Source organism: Herpailurus yagouaroundi, unplaced genomic scaffold, assembly GCF_014898765.1.
Source record: "Herpailurus yagouaroundi ecotype Mexico unplaced genomic scaffold, PumYag 141, whole genome shotgun sequence".
Lineage (NCBI taxonomy): Eukaryota > Metazoa > Chordata > Mammalia > Carnivora > Felidae > Herpailurus > Herpailurus yagouaroundi.
In genome coordinates, this window is record NW_024412396.1 from 48543305 (window position 1) to 48567778 (window position 24474).

The 24474-nt window shown below is 39.2% G+C and overlaps 1 protein-coding gene and 1 long non-coding RNA gene across 5 annotated transcripts in view; one reads left to right on the forward strand and one right to left on the reverse strand.

The window, feature by feature from the left end:
• LIN52 (lin-52 DREAM MuvB core complex component) overlaps positions 1 to 24474 on the forward strand; it is a 108521-nt gene that overhangs the window by 81356 nt on the left and 2691 nt on the right. The window lies entirely within an intron of this gene.
• Positions 17059 to 24474, reverse strand: part of LOC121032038 (uncharacterized) — a 33202-nt gene continuing 25786 nt past the window's right edge. For all 4 annotated transcript variants that reach the window (XR_005791043.1, XR_005791044.1, XR_005791045.1 and 1 more), the window contains 2 exons: positions 20903 to 21024; positions 17059 to 20361 (listed from right to left, as the gene is read on the reverse strand). This is a non-coding gene — a long non-coding RNA (uncharacterized LOC121032038). The remainder of the gene's footprint in view (positions 20362 to 20902; positions 21025 to 24474) is intronic.

A 24474-nucleotide genomic window follows, 5' to 3' on the forward strand; every position in this document is an offset into this window, starting at 1 on the left:
CATAAAAACAAAAGTCTGTTGTAGTTTATACACCAGAAACAAGCAGAATATAACATTTTTAAAACATAGCCTTCTCAATTTAAGAAGAATTTTAAATACTTAATTAAGGGTTTGACCTACCAAAAAGCTTGTAAAACCTTCATGGAGACACTTTATTGAGAGACATTAAAGAAATCCTAAATAAGTGTCATAAACTAGAAGGAAAACAAAAGGCACTATACTAAAAACTTTACTTAATTTTTTTCAAGTTTATTTTGAGAGAGTGTGTGTGCATGTCAGCAGGGGAGGGGCAGAGAGAGAAGGAGAGAGAGAATCCCAAGCAAACTCTGTGCTATCAACGCAGAGCCCCATGCGGGGCTTGATCTCAAGAACTGTGAGTTCATGACCTGAGCCAAAATCAAGAGTCAGACACTCAACCGACTGAGCCACCCAGGCGCCTGAAAACTTATTTGAAAGTACCTAAAAAGTAGCAAACAGGCATTATGTGAGTAAAGAGTACCTTTATGTAGACCTGGAAATTGGAAAGTGAATTTAGATCCAGTATTCTCATATGTCTTTCACTGTAATTCTTTTTTTTTTTCTTCAGATTTTTAAAGTTTTTATTTAAATTCCAGTTAGTTAACATACAGTATAATATTAGTTTCAGGTGTACAATTTAGTGATTCAGCACTTAACATACACACCCAGTGCTCATCACCACAAGTACGCTCCTTAATCCCCATCACATATTTAACCCATCCCCCCACCCACCTCTCCTCTGGTAACCATCAGTTTGTTCTCTATAGTTAAGAGTCTGTTTGTTGGTTTGCCTTTCTCTTTTTTACCCCTATGATTGTTTTGTTTCTTAAATTCCACATATGAGTGAAATGGTATTTGTCTTTCTCTGACTGATGTATTTCTCTTAGCATAATACTCTCTAGCTCCATCCACGTCATTGCAAATAGCAAGATTTCATTCTTTTTTATGGCCGAGTAATTCCATTGCATATATATACCACATCATCTTTATCGATCCATCAGTCAGTGGACATTTGGGCTGTGTCCATAATTTGGCTGTTGGAGATAATGTTGCTCTAAATGTTAGGGTGCATGTATCCCTTCGAACTAGTATTTTTGTATTCTTTGGGTAAATACCTAGTAGTACGACTGCTGGATCATAAGGTAGTTCTATTTTTAACTTTTTGAGACGCCCCCATACTGTTTTCCAGAGTGACTGCACCAGTTTGCATTCCCACCAGTAGTGTAAGAGGGTTGCCCTTTCTCTGCATCTTCACCAACACCTGTTGTTTCTTGTGTTGTTAATTTTAGCCATTCTGACAGGTATGAGGTGATACCTCATTGTGGTTTTGATTTGTATTTCCCTGAAGATTGATGAGTGATGTTGAGCATCTTTTCATGTGTCTGTTGGCCATCTGTATGTCTTCTTTGGAAAAATACCTATTCATGTCTTCTACCCATTTTTTAATTGGATTATTTGGTTTTTGGGTGTTGAGTTTTCTATCACTATAATTCTTAGGACAAATCTAATTTATATCTGTTAGGAAATTTATACGTGGGATGTTTGAAGTACTGAATGGTGTTTCTTATCCCTGGAAAGATTTGTCCGTTTCCCTAGCCCTTTTGCTGTGCTCCTCCTGTACATTGCTCTGTTACATTCAGTACCCAATTAGATTATAAATGATGTCTGTATCTCTGGTCTGTGAACTTCTTTAGGTCAGGAACCATCGGGAGATAACTGCAGCAAAGTGGCTAAGGGTACAGGCTGTAGAGTTAAGGCACCTGGGTTCTAATCCTGCCACTACCACTTATTAGCTGTATAAACCTGAGCAAGTTATGTAACCTCTCTGTGCCTCATTTGTAAAATGGGAATGATGATAAATGGTGCCTATTCATAGGGTGTTGTGAAGATTCTAAATAATGATCACACATATTAAGTGCTTTGAATAGTACCCAACATATAGTCAATCACCACTCAAAAATGTTAGCAATTGTGGTTCTTAGCCATTCAGCAGCACAGACTACTTCACTGGGGGTGCTCTAAATTTTGAACAATGTGTAATAGACACATTAACATTACAGTAACGCAGATCACAGGTCGCATGAAACTTAGGACCAAGCTGGTTGTTATGTGATATGTGGAGTAGGAATAAGGAAGTTCTAAGTAAGAAGTCAGAAACTAATGTCAAGTTAACAGCAAGGAAAGATGGCACTTACTAGAACAAGTGAGAACTTTGCCTCACAAATATATTGGGAATGTAAGAATGTGGGGTGCCTCGGTGGCTCAGTCAGTTAAGTGTCTGACTCTCCATCTCAGCTCAGGTCTTGATCTCGGGGTCGTGAGTTCAAGCCCCACATTGCGCTTTGTGCCACAAAAGAACGTAAGAACGTGTTGAGATCAGAAAATGATTCTACTCAAATAGCCGCACAGGACTGAAGGGCAACCAAGTGACTAGTATGACAATTATGGAAATTCTTAGGGACGCTGTGAGACATTTACCATAGATATAATTGTGTTAACTTGTGTCGTGATTTCCTGAATCTTTTAATCTCTTCAAACTGTGAATGCAAAAAAGGTGAACATTACAAATCATATATGAGGCTGTGTTTCAGTAAACACGTATTGAATGAACCAATTTTTAAAAAGAAACTATCAGTATTATTATTCTTAGTATCTTCAGAAGATGATAACACTATAATGAGCACATAGAAAGTCCACAATTAAATGCTTTTGTGCAAATGAAGTTATTTACTGAGTGAGGATTGCTAATTCAGTTATTACATTTAACCAATTATTTACATGTACTGAGGATTACTTAGTTTTCATAGCAACCTTAATCTTTCATTTGATGGATTTTGATATGTTTAAATATATAGCTTTGTTAAATGTTTTTGCATTTAATGCATTTGCATTAATCTAATCTACTTATATTAAATCTAATTGCATTCTGACTTCCTGGGATGAATATTTAGTCATTAAACAAAAGGAACATTTTTCAAATAATTATTCATAGTGTCTAAGTAATCTAAGTACTGCAGTTATTTTAGTTCAAAATATAGTTTCTTTGCTTTCTAAAAGTGCATCATAAATACAAGTTCTGATGTTATCTGAATTTAAACAATTGAATTTATGAAGTATATTTTCTCTTGAAGAATATGACAATAATGTTCCAACGCCCAGATCTTTTATCAAAAACATTGATTGGTTAGATTTTCTCTCTTTTTTTTTAAGTTTACTTATTTATTTTGAGACAGAGAGAGAGAGAGAGAGAGAGATTGTGTGTGTGTGTGTGTGTGTGCGCGCGCGCGCGCGTGCATGAGGGATGGGCAGAGAGAGAAGGAGAGAGAGAATCCCAAGCAAGCTCTACACTGTCAGCACTGAGCCCAGCGCAGGGCTTGATCTCACGAACCATGAGATCATGACCTGAGCAGAGGTCAAGAGTCAGACGATTAACCAACTGAGCCACCCAGGTACCCCGATTGGTTAGATTTTCAGTCATTTCTTTAGTAAAAACAAAGCCAGAGGGAAAGGGCTATTTTCCTTTGTGCTTTAAGATACAGGTAAGATCTGGATGCCTGTGTCTTTAGTGTTGAAACTCAGGTTCTGTTGCCTTGGAAATTCTCTGTGTGAAGTCTTTCTATGAAGGATTTCACGTGAGCCCAAGGAGCTTTTTACACTTGTGTGTTTAATTTTGACACAGCTCTACACATCAGACTTATTGAGATATGTTCCTCATACTGTAAAACATACCTATTTAAAGTATGCAAGTATACAAGTCAGTGAGTTTTTAATACATTCACAGATGTGTGCAACCATCATGACAATCTAATTTTGGAATATATCCATCACCCCGAAAAGAAACCCCATACCCATTAGCGGTCACTTTCATTCCTCTGACCCCACTCCTCCTCCCCAGCCAGCCCTAAGTAATCACTAACCTACTTTTTGTCTAAGAGTTTCATTCCTTTTTATTGCCAAATAATATTCCATTACATGGATATACCACATTATCAATTAATTGATGGACATTTGGTTATTTCCACTTTTTGACTATTAGAAAAATACTGCTTATGTATATTCATGTACAAGTTCTTGTGCCATTTCCATTTTAAACTTTCTTTTGATGTGGGGATGTGTTTTTATATTTTATCATAAGATTTGCATTAGAATTTCTTGGAGATAGTTTTAACTTAGTATGAGTAGCATCTATATCACCCAGTGATCTAAATACATTTTGCTAAACTAGTAGGTAACTCACCATTTAGTAGTCTCTCCTTTGTCTTTTGGGGTCACTTAGAAACTGAGTGAGTGAAATGCCCCGCTTGCTTTCATCATTCTCTGTATTGGATTCCATTTCAAAGGACCCTCTCTGGAGTTTGGTATTTCATATCCTGAGCTAGACTTGGAAAAGAATGGCTTACTGTGAATCCATTTACAGTTGGTTGGCTATTTGGGGGTATGAAAAGCTGAATGACAATATTAGATCATATCCTCTGTTTTGTTATTTTTAATCTTACATATTCTTGTTTTGTTTTTGCTCAGAGTGAAACCCTGAAAGAATCTATAGACTTGGAATGCTGGATAGCTTCTGGCATATAGAATTTAATTTCTCTGTTGACATTAACCTCAGAGACACATCATTGATTGTACAAATGAAGTGAATGCACCCAGTAACTCAAGCTGAACTTGGACAGTCTTTAAGAAACTACTTCAGAGAATGTGATTAATAGTAGGAATACTTAAGTGTGTTATTCACATTGTCTTCTGGCCTTTGACTCACTTCTGGATCTGTGGGTTTATTTATTAGAAATAGGATCCCATAACCAAATCAGAGCTAGATTACTGGGGACTTAATAAGTACTTTTATTAAAATAAACTTTTTTTTTGCAAATTATGAGAACTAGCTTTTAAGTCTGTCTACCTTCCAGAAACATGAGGTTCAGTCAGATATGTTTGGTTACAGGAATACTGGTTTATTGGCATCAACATAAGTATACAGGGAAAAACTGATTTAAGATCTGGCTGTTTCACGGAATTAGATCCAGTTGATCTTACAAGCCTACAAGCCGAAGGATTTTTAGTTCATTAAGATAGCATTATCCAGCCTGAACTTTATAAGCATCTATTTCTTTCAAATAAAAAATAAAAGTATTTAAAGCTTTTTATTTAAAAGCATGGTAGCTATCTTCATTTTTTGTAAATCTTGTGAAAACTTCAATCTTGAAACTAGACTTAGGAGCGTGTCACTTAATTGTGTTCTGGGTTGACTGTCACAGTTTTTTGTTCAACAAAATACGATGAAGAATAGCTATAATTGCCTTGGTTTCTGCCAAATTTTAGACAGGCCAACTTCATTACTTGTAGTTTCTGCCAAATTTTGGATAGGCCAAATTCATTATTTGTGGTTTAATTTCTTAAAAGTAGGGCCATGTCTTATACTACTTTGGTAGCTACAAGAAATCCCAAACAGTGCTGGGAATTAAGCAGGTACTTAGGGCTTGTTTTAAGATCTATTTCTTTCACTTGCATTTTACGCCAATGGCCTAGTGGAAAGTTTTCAAAAAGGAGCTATCCTTAGCTTGTCTAGGTGTTCCTAGATAGTACATTCCTAAAGGCTCAGTGAAAACGTCACCCTTTCACTCAAGTTTTCTTTTGTCCATCCAAACCAAACCTTCTGCAGAATTAAGTATGCCCATTTCTTCTCCTCCCAATGTGTTACATACTGCTCTTATAGCTTTCATGCCATTGTTTGATAATTATTTATTTTCCAGTCTGTCTTCTGTCAAGATTGCCAAGGTTAATAAGGACTGTATGGTAATCTTAACACTAAATAAGCACAATCATGATAATAGAGGTAGAGCTAAGGTTTTAGTATTTCTAATTCTTTGGGGGCACCTGGCTGGCTCAGTAGAGTATGCAACTCTTAATCTCAGGGTTATGAGTTCGAGCCCCATGTTGGGTGTGGAACCTACTTAAAAACAAAATTCTAATCCTTCGTCTGAATGTTTTAATTTTTCCCCTTTGTTGCTCATATTTTCTAAAAGATAGTCTCTGTCTGTCTGTCTGTTTCTCTCTCTCTCTCTCTCTCTCTCTCTCTCTCTCTGTCTGTCTCTTTCTTTTAAGGAGGCTTCATGCCCAGCATGGAGCCCAACCTGGGGCTTGAACTAATACCCTGAGATCAGGACCTGAGCTAAGATCAACAGTTAGAAGCTTAAGAGACTGAGCCACCCAGGCGCCCCTAAAAGATAGTTTCTTAAGCTTTCAACTTTTTTTTTTTTTTTTTTAGCTTAAGATCACAATTCTAATGTAATAAAACTCTGCTTCCTCTTTGGGTAATGAATTGGAACTGCAGAGAACTGGAGACAAAAATCTAAGAGCCTGGATAATATAGATTGTGGTTCTCATACTTTAGCATCCATCAGAATCACCTGAATGGCTTGTTAAAACATGGATTCTTGGGCCCAACCTCTAGAATTTCTGATTCAGTAGATCTGGGATGAGGACATAAGAATTTGTATGTCTAAGAAGTTCCCAAGGTAATGCTAGTGTGGTTGCTCCAGGGACCACACTTTGAGAACCACTGATACAGGTTACAGATTCTAACTAAACTGTCTGAAAGACCTCCAGTATATTGAAATAGGATCTGTTCCTGATCTCCCCACCTAGCCCTCTCTTTATGGTCTTCAGGGAAAAGTACTCCATGATTGCAAACTCTACACAGAGCACAGTTAAGCTGTTGATGAGCAAACTTTGGTGCCCACAGGAGCCGGGAGGAGTTTTCTAAGGAAAAATGGTTTTCTAAGATTGGTTGTTCATGTTGGTGTCTCATCATCTGCAATTATAAGAGTATATGATGAGCACACAGTGAGAACTTGTTGGTTAACGAAACTGGTTTAGACTCTAACCTGATTTTGAGGCCAGGGGTCTAGCATCTATAAAATGCTTCTTTTCACTTTCACTTCTGTATTGGTTTGATTCCAATTAAAATTAATGAAAAAGATATTTAAAAAAAAACAATTTTTTTTTACATTTATTTATTTTTGAGAGACAGAGCACAAATGGGGAGGGGCAGAGAGAGAAGGAGACAGAATCCAAAGCGGGCTCCAGGCTCTGAGCTATCAGCACAGAGCCGGATGCGGGGCTTGAACTCACAAACTGTGAGATCATGACCTGAGCTGAAATCGGATGCTTAACCGACTGAGCCACCCAGGCGCCCCTTGAAAACAGTATTTTAAATGTAATGACTAAGGGAGTTCCTGAGTGGCTCAGTCAGTTGAGTGTCTGACTCTTGATTTCAGCCCAGGTCATTATCTCATGCTTCATGAATTCTCAAGCCCTGCATTACACAGAACTGGACACAGGGTTCATACCCACGAAGCCATGAGACCGTGACCTGAGCCAAAACCAGATGCTTAGCTGACTGAGCCACCCAGGTGCCTCTCATAAATTGTTTTGTTTCGTTTTTTTAAGTTTGTTTATTTATTAAGTAATCTCTATACCCCATGTGGGACTCCAACTCATGACCGCAAGATCAAGAGTCACTTGGTCTTCTGACTGAACCAGCTGGGCGCCTTGACCCATAAATTGTTTTTAAGATCCTAAATTATGGGGGCACCTGGGTGGCTCAGTCGGTTAACTATCTGACTTCGGCTCAGGTCACGATCTCACAGTTCATGAGTTCAAGCCCTGCGTCAGGCTCTGTGCTGACAGCCCGGAACCTGGAACCTGCTTCAGATTCTGTCTGTGTCTCCCTCTGTCTCTGCCCCACTTGTAGTCTCTCTCTCTCTCTCTCTCTCTCTCTCTCTCCCTCTTTCTCAAAAATAAATAAAACACTAAAAAAAAAAATCTAAATTATGACCTGTATTGTCAGAGTGTTTTCTTCATTCAGTCCATGTTTGTTGTATGTTAACTATGTATTAGTCAAGCTCTTGAGTTTCAGATAATACACACTGTGGAGCCCCTGAGTGGCTCAGTTGGTTAAGTGTCCAACTCTTGATTTCCGCTCAGGTCATGATCTCGAGGTTTGTGAGATTGAGCCCCGCCTCCTCTGTCAGCATAGAGCCTGCTTGGGACTCTCTCTCTCTCTCTCTCTCTCTCAAAATAAATAAATAAACTTTAAAAAAAATGCACACTGTTACACACAGTATAATTTTCTGACTGAAGATATTTTTGTGCCATAATTATTTTAAATTAATAATTCATGAATGTTGTAAATAAGATTATTTGGTAACATCAAAATCAGATATTCTGAAGAAAAAAAATGGGTTAACTGGCTGTTATTTCTAATTGGAAGGAAAATAACCACTACCATATGACTTCCTAAGTAGACATGTCATACAATCAAGTTCTTACCTGATTGTAATGTGGTTTTAAAAGAAATTCATAATCAAACAAAGGCAGTAATTATTGTACCTTTGTATTACTGCATGATTTTAGAGGAAAATGATATTTTAAATGAAGGCTTACTGTATAATTCCTGTATGTTGTGCATTTTTTCTAAGTCCATCAGGGAAATCATTTTTTTTTATTTTTTTAATGTTTATTTATTTTTGACAGAGAGAGAGAGAATGAGCAGGGGAGGGGCAGAGAGAGAGGGAGACGCAGAATCCGAAGCAGGCTCCAGGCTCTGAGCTGTCAGCACAGAGCCCGACGCTGGGCTCGAACTCACAGACCGTGAGATCATGACCTGAGCCAAAGTCGGACGCCCAACCGACTGAGCCACCCAGGTGCCCCAGGGAAATCATTTTTAAAGGTCTCTTCCATTGATGAATTTATTGTCTGGTCAGGTTGAGAATGTGAACCGTATGTACAGGAAACCACAGTGCAAACAAAAATCAAATTATCACCCAGAACAAGTCATTTGTTTTACATTGTATAAATCATCTGTGAAGTAAAAGGGTGTTCAAAGTGAAGTGGGATTGGTGAGGTCATCATTTATTTACACAGTTGTTGACAGTGTGCGGGCAATCTAGTTGAAATTTCACTGGACTAGTGAAAGTTTAGATTAAGCTATTACTTTTTGTAACTTGTTAGCTATTGGACTAACCTACGCTTAAAGTTAGTCTTGCTACTGACCTCTAAAGCTTTTCCGGAGAAGATTCCATAAATGAGTAACCAAGGTTTTATCCTCTCCGCCTCCCAGAGAATTATGTAGAAGCAGCATGTCGAGCCAGACAGCTTCTCTCATAGCTATTTTTTTCTGAATAAGTTGAAAACCGTGCTCTTAGATATGTCAATATGATTTCTTAAATAATTAAGAGAGAGAAAGGTTGGGGGGCAGCTGCTCCTTATTATTAGGCTTAACCTGAGTTAGATTTGGTAGACTTTAAAAAATATATAATCTGCTTTTGATTGTGTGGTCATGTGTAATTTGTTGCTCATCCAAGGAATTTAACGATGGAAATAAACATTCATGACATGAAAAGTCACCTCCTTTCTACAGTATTCCCTGTCCATCTATTTCCAAGCCTTCTGCAGAATTAATTATCCCGGTCTCTGTTCCCTGGCCTTCTCTTCATTGTATTATGATATGTAGTGATAATGAGAAAAGGCTGTATTTCCAGAGAAGTGTTTGGTGAGGTTTTCTTTTTATGGTGGAGATTTTCCAAGTATATAGTAAACTAAAGTAGAGAGAAAGCTATAATGAACCCACATACCCATCTCCCTACCTTCAGGAATTGTCAACTTTCTGCCATTCTTGTTTATCTCTACATCCTTGTATCACACTGTTGTGTTCCTGTTGTGGCTGGAGTAAAATAGATCCTACGGAGAAGGATTTTTTCTTTTATTTCCTTTTTTTTTTTTTTTTTAGAGGAGACCTTTTCTATAAAAGAAACACCATTATTCCACCAAAGAAAATAAAATAATAATTCCTTAGTAACATCTATAGTCCATGTCCAGTTTGGCCCAAAATTGTGTCTTCTAAAATTAGTTTGTACAAATCAGGATCTTGATAGGATCCCACACATTATTTGGTTGATGTGAATCCTCAGTTTCTTAATCTTCTCTATAACTACACTCCTGACTTCCTCCAAGTCTTTCCCCCATGCTACTGAAGAGAACTGGGTTGTTTGTCCAGCAGGATTTCGCACTTTTTGGGTGTGTGTGGGCGGGCCGGGGGGGGGGGCGTCTGTCTTTTTTTAAATCCTCTGTCCCACATTTTAAATTTTGGTGGTAGCATTCCACATGTACCTCTTTTCCCCCATATTTCCTATAATCTGATAAAGTTAAAGAATAAATTGAGTTTGGATTCAGTCTTTTTGGCAAGAATGCCAAGTGGTACTGTGTGCTTGCTACTGCTTCACATCATGAAGCACGTGACCTCCATTTGTTCTAATTTCAGTGAAGAGTAGTGGATTTAGGTGGTATCAGTCTGATCCTTTTTATGATGATGATGGTGATGATGGTGATTCTAATAAATCACCAACTATTTGGTTTCCCTGAAATACAGTCCAAATAGGAATGGCAGGAAAAATGCTAGATTTTCCCCTCCTTTTACTCACTTTTTTTAATGTTTATTTAGGGGGTGCCTGAGTGGCCCAGTCAGTTGAGTGTCCGACTTCGGCTCAGGTTCGTGGGTTCATGAGTTCAGGGTCCACATCGGGCTCACTGCTGTCAGTGCAGAGCCTGCTTCAGATCCTCTGTCCCCTATCTCTGCCCCTCCCCTGCTCACACTCTCTCTCTCAACATGAATAAACATTAAAAAAATATATATATATATATATTTATTTTGAAAGTGAGAGTGTCAGCGGAGGAAGAGTAGAGACAGAGGGAGAGAAAGAATTCCAAGCAGGCTCCATACTGTCAGCGCTGAGCCCAACACAGGGCTCAATTCCACAGATCATGAGATCATTACCTGAGCCTAAACCAAAAGTCAGATGCCCAACCTATTGAGCCACCCAGGTGCCCATCCCCTCCTTTTATTTATCAATTTTCAGAACGTGAAATGAGTTGAAGTGACTGAGCGCTTTTAAAAAATATTATAGATGTTTATATTTGATGTGTTTCAGTCTACTATAATCAGTATTCTTTTTGACACACAGAACTGTCCCACCCTTGGTTAGTGGATGCCCTTCAGGTTGCTTCCTGTGTCATTTGACGTGACTCTTGTAATCTTTGGTAATTTTCTTGCTCTCAGCATGTCAAGTTAGCCCTGATTCATTTACTTCTTCATTCTTCAGACTTGGGATCGCATTCATTTCTCCAAAGAGCTCCAGTCCCTTTTAGTAGAAATCTAAGTACTAATAGTACTCATTGTTACTAAGCTGTCATTGCTTCTAGGCCTTTTCTGTGGACAGGGTTGGTAACTAAGTTTTCGGTTTGGTTTTTGAAAAGAGAAAAGGAAATTAATGTTCCTACCAATATGCCCAGTTCAAATTAAAGATGTTAAAGGGTTTTTATTTAATGTATTTGATTTTATAGTGATATCTCTCTTCTCTTAATGCTGAAAGGCTTGTTTCCTAATAATTAATGTAATTATTTGCTTCAACCTACAGCAAAGCTAGCATCAAAAGAATTAACTACATGTAACAAGACTGCTGGGTGCAATTTAAGATTTCTCTGCTTCTTTTATATCCTAGGATCTATACTCATGGGGGTGTATAGTCAGAATGTCTTTTTTTCTTTTTAAGTTTATTTATTTATTTATTGAGAGAGAGAGAGAGAGAGAGAGAGAGAGAGAGAGAATACACGTGAGCAGGGGAGGGGTAGAGAGAGGGATTGAGAATCCCAAGCAGGCTCCATGCCATCAGCACAGAGCCCAGTGCAGGGCGTGATCTCACAGCGTGAGATCATGACCTGAGCCAAAACCAAGAGTCAGACCCTCAATTGACTGAGCCATCCAGGAACCTCAGAATATCTTTTAAAATTAGTTAATTATGGGGGCGCCTGGGTGGCTCAGTCAGTTAAGCGTCCGACTTCAGCTCAGGTCACGATCTCACGGTCCGTGGGTTCGAGCCCCGCGTCGGGCTCTGGGCTGATAGCTCAGAGCCTGGCGCCCGCCTCCAATTCTGTGTCTCCCTCTCTCTCTGCCCCTCCCCCATTCATGCTCTGTCTCTCTCTGTCTCAAAAATAAAAATAAACGTTAAAAAAATTTTTTTAAACTCAAAAAAAATAAAATAAAATTAGTTAATTATGTTGGAATTAAAATCACTTTAAAAAATAATAAAACAATTTAAACTTTTGTACTGTGAGGTTATGCAAACTTTATAAATTCAAGTTATTTTATGTCAATTTTTAGAGATTGCCTTTTTCTAATTAATTTTGTTTTTCAATATATAAAATATTAATATGGCATCCCAAAGAATGAACTTATGAAATAAGGTACAAAGTATCTACCTTCCATCTCTATCCCTTCCCCCTCTCATTTCTGTCCCTGAGGTAACTGTCTTTATTAGTAAAAATGAATACCAAACCTGATCGTTCCATAGTTTCTTTTGAAAATATAAGTAAATATGGGGCTCCTGGGCGGCTCAGTCGGTTAAGTGTCCGACTCTTGATTTCAGCTCAGGTCATGATCTCCGTGCTGGGTATGGAGGCTACTTGGGATTCTTTCTTTTTCTGTCTGCCATCCCCCCACTCATGCTCGCTGCCCATCTCTCTCCCTCCCTCCCTCCCTCTCTCCCTCTCAAAAAAAAAAAAAAAAATGTAAGTAAATGTGCATATGTGTTTTCCCTTTTTCCTAATTTTCCACATAAGGTAATACACTATATATCGTCTTCTGCACCTTGCCTTTTTTTGTGTGTGTGGCCCAATACTTCTTTTTTTTTTATTTTATTTTTTATTTTTTAAAGTATACATCCAAATTAGTTAGCATACAGTGCAACTATATCTTGCTTTTTCTTCACTTAACAATATGTCCTGAAGATCTGTCCATAACAATATATAGGTAACTTCTTTATTCCTTTTTATAGCTGAACAGTACTCTATAAAGAGGAGTCCCCTCCATAAAGATAGGTATTTGGGTTGTTTCCAATCTTCAGTTATTACAAATAGTGCTGAAATGAATGGACATGCGAATACCCTATTTAATATTTCTGCTGGTATATCTTTAAGATAGTTTCCTAGAAGTAGAATTGCTGGGTCAAAGGGTAAAATGTATACGTAGTTATACTAGAAAAAAAAAATTTCTTGTACACAGTGTTTAAGAATTGAAAAGGAAGGGGCGCCTGGGTGGCGCAGTCGGTTGAGCGTCCGACTTCAGCCAGGTCACGATCTCGCGGTCCGGGAGTTCGAGCCCCGCGTCGGGCTCTGGGCTGATGGCTCAGAGCCTGGAGCCTGTTTCCGATTCTGTGTCTCCCTCTCTCTCTGCCCCTCCCCCGTTCATGCTCTGTCTCTCTCTGTCCCAAAAATAAATAAACGTTGAAAAAAAAATAAATAAAGAATTGAAAAGGAAGAAGAATTCCTTTTTCTTCATATATGAATAAGTTATTTCAATAGACATATAGTTGGCCTCCTACTGTGTGCCTGGTATCATTCTAATTGATGAGGATACAGCAGGAGGTTCTACAGAACTTCATGGAGCATGAAGTTAAATAGAGTTAATTGCAGATTTGGGTAAATGCTATGTAAGAAGTGAATGGGTTGATATGAAAGAGTAGAGTAAGAGGATTCACTTTGGATAGGGTAATCAGGGTAGGCCTCTCTGAAAAGGTGACATTTGAGCTGAGACATGAAGGATAAAAATGATTAATGCCGCCATTTATTGACTTCCCTACTATATTTTCAGATTTTCAGACTTTTGCAAAGTCTGCTCTATAATTCCTTTTTTACAGAGAAGAAAACTCAGAAAACGAAATTACTTGCTCAAGACCTTGAAACTTAGAAACAGGGGATGGGATTTGGATGAAATCTAGACCTAATTCCAAAGCCAGATAAGATAAACCTTTTTTTACTGCATTGCCTCTCTTAGCCAGAAAGAAAGCAGTGATAAGTGATTTAACATAGTAAATGGCTTAGGCTCTTATTTTAACCTGGCAGAAAGACAGTGTTTTGCTTTTTTCTTTTAAAAAAGCATTGTTCACATTTATTACTGATTACAATTTCACAACACATAGGCTCATTTTATTTGGGAGTATTTGTTATAAGAAAATAGAACTTCTTGTCCAAGCTAAAATTTCAATATCTGTTTTTATTGCTTTCAATTTAATGATGGTTGTATGTTTAAAATACCATCTCAAAAATATCCCTCAGATATTTCTAGCCTATTAAAATGATGCACCTTCTAAGTATCCTATTTATTTCATAAATATTTGTTAAAATTTTTATTAAAGGTACTTCAAAAATTTTTTTTAATGTTTATTTTTATTTTTGAGAGAAAGAAAGACAGACTGTGAGTGGGGGAGGGCCAGAGAGAGGGGGAGACAGAATCTGAAGCAGGCTCCAGGCTCTGAGTTGTCAGCACAGAGCCGGACGTGGGGCTTGAACTTATGGACCGCGAAGTCATGACCTGTGCCAAAATCAGACGCTTAACCAACTGAGCCACCCAGGTGCCTCTAAAAGGTACTTTAAAGTGTTTGTGTGACTTTAGTAAATGAAATAACCAAATTGTTCAAGGTTCTATAAATAGAATAACCACAAAATTCATCTTAGGGAGAAATTTTTTTCTTGGTACAAGCACTTATTAAGCACATAAAAGTATTATTTTAAGTGTTAAAACAACCCAGTCAGGTTGATACTGATCGCCATTTTATAGACGAAGGAGCTGAGGCACAGAGAGGCTACATAATTTACTTGAGATCGCCTTCTAATAAGTGATAGGATTTAGACCTAAAGTTCAAATCCTATGCAGTCTTTGGTTTTGTATCCTAAGTATTAAAAAGGTCATCTCAAACAGTAAGAAAGTTGGGAACTAATATTATATTCTTCCTTGCTGGTGAGTTAAGTCCATGTTATTGTCCAATGAACCATGCGTGAAGATTCATAGACATTTCTTTTAGTGTCTTAAGCTAGAACTAGCTGCAGTTAAAATGCAGATTCTAATTTTATAAACAAGGCCACCTCTAACAATATTAAAGTGAAATGATATTTCCTGGCTTAAAGAAAAATTCTCCAGCAACTATAGGAATGCTGTGGCATGAAGACAGCATCTTAAATCTCTATGCAAGTCATACACAAAGTGTTATTGCGATGAAAAAATAGTGGCGTGAATAATACCTGCTCACAGCCCAAGACACTTGATGTATCTTGGGCCTCAGTGTTTGTTGGATTTTGTAATTTCATGAGCAAGATTTGTATTTTTTTAAAGTTCTATATTTCTGTGTGTTCCACTCGATGTCAAATCTGTATTCTTAGATTGTAGGGTTCCATTAAAAAAAATAAATAATCTCAGCTCCTCCTCCCTCCACTCCCCCTCCCCCCACACACTCATTTTGTATAATATGGTAATGATATCACCGTAGCAGTAATTACGGGTCATCTTCATTTCTTTCATCTCTGCCTGTTCTGATGGCTTCATTCCTTTGACGGAAAAGATTTGGCTCTGGGTGCTATGATTATTTTGTTAAGCGTTATTCGAATAGACAGGAGTGAGAGAAATTAATCAATCCAAATGCAATTAGCATCATGTTTAACCCAGTGATGGACGTCTCAAGGTGAAACAGCTAGGGGAGTTTCAGACATTATTATTCAATCCAATGGTTCTTATCTAAATTATAATCAAGAGAGGTTTTTATTGGCTTCTCAGTGTGAAGATGTAACTCTTTCCCTGCCCTGGGGGTCAAGAAGACCGGCCTTATTCTCTGTAGACTTTAGTTACTGCCAGCACCTTGAAGTAGAGATGTTCCAAGCAGAAAGTTGTCTTAATGTCCAAGTCATTTGAAATTTATCTATACTGTGATCTTGCTCTGATTTTCCTGAGAGTGGAATAGAGCCTATGGATAAAGTACTCTAACTTGAGGCAAAATATTTTGTGTACCGATTAAGTCACTTTGACTAGTTGTTGTTTTATCTTAACCTTCCATGATAGATTTATTGCTCTCCTCATTTTGTGGATGAGGAAATTAAGACTGTGTGAAGCTGCTAGCCTTTGGTCATAATAAGTGTTTCACCACGATGTATTACTATGGATGCCCTGAAGCATGAATGTTCTGCACAGATTTATAAGTGTTTAGTAAAAGTTCTCACCCCAAGAGCATTAATCCATTGCTTTGATCTCATTGCCTTTCATTCAGGTGAGTTTTACCCTTGAAAAGGGAACCAAATGCAACTATGAAGTAGGCCTCTGAACCCCTCTGAAAAGGAAACAAAATACAAATAACTCGTTAGCTCTCATTCCTGGGCACAAATCTTTGGGGTTTTTGTTGTTGTTGTTGTTATTTTGGTTTTTTTGTTTGTTTGGTTGGTTGGTTTTTTTGTAGGGAGAAGGATGATAAGGATTGAATATTTGAAATCTGGTCTTGTTTTGCTCTTAAAAGAGGGCAGGGCAAGGAGAGTCAATGGAGAAACACGGGCTTTCCACCTGAATACAACATTTTTCAAGGGCCTGACAATTAAGATTCTTCTACTTCTGCTTTCAATCTTCAGGCATCATGGCTGACACTTCCCATATTTTATGTTCCTGCTTGATGTTTTATACTCTGAGAATAAATCTGTTGGCTGGATATTTCTGTCCTTTTTTTTTTTTTTTTTTTTTTTTTTTTTAAAAAATAAAAAAAATTTTTTTAGATTTTTTTTTTTTCTTTTTTTTTTTTTTTTTTTTTTTGTCGTGAAAAGCCATTAAAATTATTTTCCATATTGGAATTGTCCGAATTTGTTTACCTGTACATTGAGTACTGGTTTTTCTTTTTTATATTATGTCTTGGATAAAACATTCTCTAGAAATTGGACTTAATGTGAATTGGAGGGGAAATGTCTGATATAAAATCATCTTTGTCTGAATTCCCTGGAGGGAACACTCTTCTCACTCATCCCACCCTTTTGGAAGAAAAAAGTCCTGTTAGAGAGACAAGACACCCAATAGAAAGAGAATCTGGAAAGGGTGCCCAAAAAAGGCTTTTTTGAGAATTGTCAGGATGGAGATTTTCACAGTCAGTGATAGTTTGGTTACAGATGTAGCATCCAGACTGTTCTTTTCTCAGGTATATATTTTAGTCTCCTTTTTGAAATGCTTATTATGCCCAAAGAATAGGCCAAAGCCTCAAAGCTGTTCTGCTTACATTCAAATGCTACATCTATATTTTAGAGAAAGTGAGGTTTCTACTAAAGACTCTTACTTGCGAACTCTACCATGGGTTGATTGAGAATGGTCAGCAGACCTTCTTACAATTACACCACCTTCTGAGGGCCACCGAGTGTCTAAACGAGGCTCCAGGAGACCCCTCCTCATCCATGACGCTATACTCAGTTCATAGCACCTTCTGTTCTTGACAATGACACCAGCACCAGCTGCTCTTGTGTTAGAGGCATTAAAAAGTGTTTAGCCTTTGACTTGAATTATCGATCACTTACTGGTACGTTTTGTGCGGGCGTCCGAACTGGAGCATGGTGAAGAATCTCCATCTGGCAGACCGCCCCGGTACTGGTCTGCTCTGCACCGGCTGTATGCCAGAGCAACAGAAAAACCTTCCACGTTCCTGGGAGAGAGAAATCAGAATTCGAAATGCCATTGGTTTCCTTTTATTCCCTTCTAATGTATCAAGATAACCTCTGAACAACTAGCTCCATCGCAAGGCCACTTCTGACTTATTTGAATCTTCCCTAATATCCAGCACATGGTGGTCACTTCATGTGACTATTCATCCAAACTATTCATCCTCCCCCCACTTCTTGCTTCTCTCTCCTGCACAGCACACAGTGATGACTAGGAGATCCCTCTTGTCATAGTTATTAGAATGCATTCGAGGTTTCAAGGACGAAAAAAGTAATTTTTAAAAGAGTCAAAACCATAATTCTAACAAATGGCATCATTTCTGTGAAACATCTTCTATGAAGCTAACTAAATAAATAGCTTTTTAGCACACTGATTGAAACTAAACTAGGAATTTATGTGTTCCTCTTTGCTGGAAGAAGCCCCTGGTGTAGTTTGGGAAGGTAGCTGCCTCTAATACCCAGCATTACTCCGGCAGATTTGATTCTCCAAATTATGTGTGTTACACAGAAGCAAAACATTCATGTGTCCTTTTGTTTTGCATTTGAGGTCTTTTAAAAAGTAAAGTTTGACCCCCTTTGCCTATCACGATACTGCCTGAACACTGATTCGGTGCAGACCTGGGACCTCTTGTGAAATGGCAGCTGAGGAGCTCCAGCACTCACCTTGGCCAGTGAAAAACCCAAGGAAGGAAGGAGTCTAGACTAAGAACGGTAGTCATATTAACTTGAAGGTGGCAGGGCAGGATTGTTCTGTGGTGCAATTTAAGAGGCGTATGCCACTGAGTAAACTAATGAGGGCCATTGTGCACAACAGGGTTTATCAGTGAGGCAGTTCAGATACCAGTTTGATGGGCAACCAATTCACAAAAGAGACACACATGCACAGTTGGAAGTAGAGTTTGAAGATACATTCCAACAGCAGACTGCAGTTTGGTTCAACCACATCCTGACCACTGCAGTATGATTTCTCTGTTCTTTCATTTTCCCCTTCCTCCTTCCTTCATTGTACATAAAGCAACTGGTGTATGTACACAAGCATATGGCCTTTTTTAAAAAAACTGAATGGCCATTACTGTCTTTTGATCAACATTGAATGGATATGGAATGGGGTGAAATGCTGGTTCAGTGAAAATATTCCCTTTCCCCATTAGTGGCATGCTCATTCAGCTCTTATTAGCTTGTATTTCCGTAAATTCTTTTGCTCTCACTTTAACAACAACAAAAAATCCTTGCATACCTTGTTCATTTGGAGAATTTTAATGTTTTTCATTTGTTATCGTAAAACCAAGGACAGTCATATCACTTTTTTGTACGTAGCTGTTGCACGTAGGACAGTTTGTCTTTAAGTAGAGATAAATTGCTCTAAAAAGAAATGAATCCTAGATAGTTGTCCCATCAAGTGTCTCTTTGCCTAAGTAAACTCTTGTTTGAAATGAAAGAAAGAAAAAGATAGTTATACAGTAGCTAGCATTTACTAAATGCCTATGTGACCTGTTTATTAATTTCACCTGGAACAAATGAAGAACCCAAGGGGGCCCTGGCTGGCTCAGTTGGTAGAGCATGCGACTCTTGATCCTCAGGGTAATGACTTGAAGCCCCGTGTTTGGTATAGAGCTCACTTTAAAAACAAATAAAATAAAAGGAGTGAATTTTATTAAAAAAAAAAAAAAATGAGGAAACCGAAGCTCGGAAAGATGTCTTCAGTGACTTGCCTGCAGTGGTCATTGTAGGAGCTGGGGCTCGATTCCAAGCCTGTCCGGTGCTAAAAGCCCTGCTCTTTCCACGGTGGTATGCCATTTCCTTTGTTCCCTGCCAGTCATATTAGAGTCTCCTGAAAACAGCCTGTTGTACCTTTTCTCCGCCTCACAATGTTTTTAATTATGTTGAGGCACAGAAATATTTAAAGTAGTTTGCATTGGAATTGAAAACCAAACATTATGAGTTTCTCCCATTTCATTAAAAAGTTACTTAATCTTTACATTGTTCTCTACATTAAAGCCGAGCAGAATTTTATCAGGCAATTGCCTCAAAGTTATAATCTGGAAAATCTTTCTGTAATGAAACCCATATGTCATGGGCGAAAGGTGCAAAGCCCTGGCAGAGAGGGTTGGTCTCATGAGAGATTCTGCACCCAATCTCGTTAACCAGGGTGCCTCTGGTAATCCCTCATCCCCTCGCTGGTGAGAAATCAATCTGTACCACTGAATCTTTTTCAACCAGCCACCAAGAAAATTTACTGCAGAGAAGGCAGTTTGGGGATAGTCATTGTGGAAGGGGAGCCAGAGGCAAGGCTAACTGTAGATGGAGGGATTGGAGAAGCTAAAGAAGAGATTGTATTAAGCCACACGCTACCTTCAGAGCAGGCAGGATGCAGTCCTCCCTTCAGCCCTGACCTCCCTAAGTATACCCAGGTATTTACAGCTGCCATGAACCTGACAGCCCTAGGGAGGCCATGAAGGGGGTAATAGAAACTGCATAAGCCTGGAAGTCACTTGTAGTTTATCCATTTGCTGTCCTTAAATGTGTACAAGTGGTCTCCTCTCCCACATTCTCCACAGCAGTTCACGCATTCACGCTATGGTGACAGTCTATATTGTGACTTTCTCCGTTCATGGTCTGTGCACTGCAATAGAAGGGCCTGTCAATCATGACTTGACATGGAGGTCCTGCTCCTCTTCTGCACAGCATACAGTGTGGTAGCTGATGATCAGTGCATCCCTCTTGGCATAATTTTTGGAATGTGGTAGCAGGGTTGCCTTCCTATTGAACCTCATCATCCTAGAGAATTAATCCAGAATTTAAAAAATAGTTAAGAAATGTTACTAACTCTAGGTAAAACTCTAGCAATCTTATTGTATCTAGGATTGTCTTATAACACAATGTTGAGAAAGGAGAGCCAGGAGAAGAGAGGAACTAGAAGCGTGAAGCTGGGAAGCACGTACTCTTACCATGGCCATTAATGCAAGAATCGTATCAATCTGTAACTAATGGGAGAAGAAGGGATGGAACGAGGCAGGGAAGTAGAAATGTCTTCCTCTCTTCTGTAAGCAAGCCAGAGACATCTCTAAAGGTTTTTCCCTAAAGAGATTTGAAATCTCTAGTGGAAGTTTTTTAGTGAAATACATTTACATATAAAACCCTGCTGGAAGGGGTGTGTGTGTACGCATGCGAGCGCGTGTGTGTGTGTGTGTGTGTGTGTGTGTAAGAGGAATACAGAATAGTAGCAGAAGGCTGTCTTCCTACTCCTAATGGGATTTTGTAGCAGCATGTGCGAGTTTGTTTCAGAAGTCAAAAATGAACAGATGTTGGTATAAATTACCTCTGTGTCTGATGTCTTGCAAATTAAAAGCGCGGTTGGCATCACTAAACAATTTCACTAGGTTTAGGGGGGTGCGGCTAGCGGGCGGTGATTACTATAGCAGGTCGGTAAGAATCTTCACACTGCAGCAAAGCAGGAAGGCAAGGATAAAGAAATGAATAAAATAAAGGGTATGTGAATTAATCAGAGATGTTAACATCTCTGAAAACAAGTGAACAGGAGGGCTCATGCTCTGAAGCTGCCCCTAACCCACAGCAATTTCTCTGTGTGCAAAGAGGGGTTGGTGCTTAGGATGTGATTTATAGGGCACAGCCCTGTTTTAGGGAGCAGCTATGTCACGAATTCGTATATCTCCTATATGGGACTGGCGAGTAGGAAAACTTTCTCCCCTCCCATGTAGAAGATGAAGTCTTTGAATTACTTCTACTTTTACGGTGGTTTCTGCAGCTCTGTGTACTTAGATTAGGTTGAAGGGGGAGGAATGATTGAGTGGGGAGAGGGTTGTTAAAAAGGATTGGTTAAATTCAAGGAGAGCTTGCCACTGAGAGACTTTGGAATCTGTTTATTTTGCCTTTTAAATCCTTTTGATCCCTCAAATAGATTGGGTCTTTTTAAATTTTACATCTTAAAATATCGGTCATTCTCCCATTTTGAGAAAAAAAAAAAAAAAAAACAGAAAAGAATCAGGGGGTGTGAAGGGCAGCAGGTAGAAATAATTGGCAAGATCAGTACAGTGCTCCTGGCCCAGGATTTTTAGAGCAAGGCTCTGCTCTACCCAGCAGAGTTTTGTAATACCCATGTTTGGTTCCCAGAGTACCTGCTTCTAGCCATGTTGCAGGATCATTTGATTCTATGTAAAACTCCTTAATAAGCACTGGAGAGTAGGCAGAAAATCCATCCAATAGAAATAAATGATGAGACCCACTCTGGCCAAAAGTATAAGTCAGTTCCTATAGGATCAGGCTGAGGGAAAAGATTCCAAGAAATGGGATTTTTTTTTTTTTACATTTATTTATTATTTTTGACAGACAGAGACAGAGCACAAGTGGGGGAGAGGCAGAGAGAGAATGAAACACAGAATCCGAAGCAGGCTCCAGGCTCTGAGTTGTCAGCACAGAGCTGGACATGGGGCTTGAACTCACAAACTGCAAGATCATGACCTGAGCCAAAGTCGGTCGCCTAACCGACTGAGCCATCCAGGCACCCCATGGGATTTTTAACATTGATAGCCTCCCTTATCACAGTTCACTTATTCATTCACTCTGGAAAGGTGGAGTGTTAATGGTGCCATTAATACCAAGCATGTTCGCTGCTGAATACCCAAGAGAAAAGCAGGGCAGGTGGCATTAGTATGCTGCTCGTTTTACAGATATAGAAACTGAGGCTCAGAGGTCTTGCCCAGCCCAAGGTGTCACCCAGCTGCTAAGAGCTAGAGCTGGAACTTAAACTGAGTTCAGGTCTCATGTTATCTGAATGAAAGAAGTCCATGCTGCCTCCCCTGGGCAAGAAAGTACTTGTTAGGACTTCTCTAGGGTAGTTAGTCCTTGCCCCCCACCTTCATCTCTCCATTAATCTGGCATTACTTCCATCAAAGGAAATTATTTTTCTTGCCAAATAAGTAAGGTAAATTTAGAAGAAAAAAAAATCCCACAGTGGAGAGAATGAAGCACTGAGGGCGATTAACAAGTCTTACTGTTTGCCTCTAGAAAGGAAGGAAACTAACATTATTGTGTTCCTACTTGGAATAGTTCTTTTATATATTATCGTTCACCCAGCCAACATTTATTTAGCAGATACTAGGTCTAGCTGTGTACTAGCTGCTGGTAATATAAAGAATAACAAGGGGCGCCTGGGTGGCTCATTCGGTTGAGTGTCTGGCTCTTGATTTCGGCTCAGGTCATCATTCCATGGTCATGGAATCCAGCCCCGCATTGGGCTCTGAGCTGAGCATGGAGCCTGCTTAAAATTCTCTCCCTTTGCCCCTTTCTCCTGCTCGTGCATTCTCGCTCTCTAAAAATAAAATAAATAAAAATAAATAAGAATAATGGAACAGAGTCTCCGCCCCCAATTCTTAACCTTTAGTGCAAGAAGACAAGCATATAAACAAATACTTGCAGGTCTTACAGTTACTTTGTAGGTATAGAGTTTGGTATAAATCCACCAAGGAAGTTTGATTTGAGCCAGGATTTATGGGCACGTGGGGAATGGAAGAATGGGCACATGGGGAATGGAAGCACTGGGGCTTCCATTCCTAGGTAATGGGATTTCCTTTCCCTTCGTGGGAGCTTCAGAATTTGTGAGAGATGAGGAATATATGGACTGCAGTTACCAGAAGCTTTCCTATGGCTACAGAGTTTGTATTGTTTTATTTCTCTGTTGTACAAATAAACCAGGAACTACTAAATGTTAGTAGGGAGGGGGAGTAGAGCCCATTCATCTAGCACCATCTCTGGGCTTAAATAAAGCAGCAAAGAGGCTAGGGTGAAGGTCCTTCTCATTCTGCAGGTGCCTCTCCAGCCACCTCACTGATTGGCCAGGATGGGGACATATTCTTAGGAGGCCACAGGCACAGCCTGCTGTTTGCCCACTGCATGGTTGCAGAAGACTTCTGGCCTCCACGACCAACCATTGGACACTTTCAGCACTGCTAAATCTATTTAAGAGATCTCAAAAGACAATTTTGTGGGGATGAGGATGAAGGGGTTATTATAATACATACGCTTTTTGAGGATTTGCTTGACGGAGCTAAAACAGCGGGCTTCTGGAGTGGCCCTTGTAATTGAGAAATGTTTTACTTTCATTTCGAAGCCTCATATGTAGGAAAGTAGCTGTATAAACTCTCTTGTAACTACAGCATTCAAAGATTGATGGTGCTGAAAGTCAGAGAAAGACACATAAACCTTGCCTGGCTATATTAAATATCTAAGGACTGACAATGCCAAGAGAGAGAAGACCAAAGCTCTATAAACCCTACTTTATTACACCATCCACAGATGAACTGCACTGAGGGAATATAAAGTCCGTTATACTACAGCATCCAGGGACTACCACTGCTGGGAGATGGGGTAAATGATCTCTCATTTTGATTTGAGATTATAAATGTCCAGAGACCAACAATCCAAAGAAGACTCTAATCTTGGTTGGATTGTAGTCTCCAAGAGCAACCCCCCTGACATAGTGAACATGAGTATTAGGTTACATTCTTTTTTTTTTTTAATGTTTTTATTTATTTTTTGAGAGAGAGAGACACACAGAGTGTGAGCGGGGAGGGGCAGAGAGAGAGAGGGAGACACAGAATCCGAAGCAGGCTCCCGTCTCCGAGGTGTCAGCACAGAACCCAATGCGGGGCTCGAACTCACAAGCTGTGAGATCATGACCTGAGCCACAGTCAAATGCCTAACTGACTGAGCCACCCAGGCGCCCCTATTAGGTTACATTCTTGAGAGAGAGGTAGGGTTGGAGGAATTCCCTGGAGACTTTTTAAAAATGTATTTATTTATTTGGGAGGGGGAGAGTGCATGCAAGCTGGGTTGGGGGTTCAGGGGGAGAGAGAGAGAGAGAGAGAGAGAGAG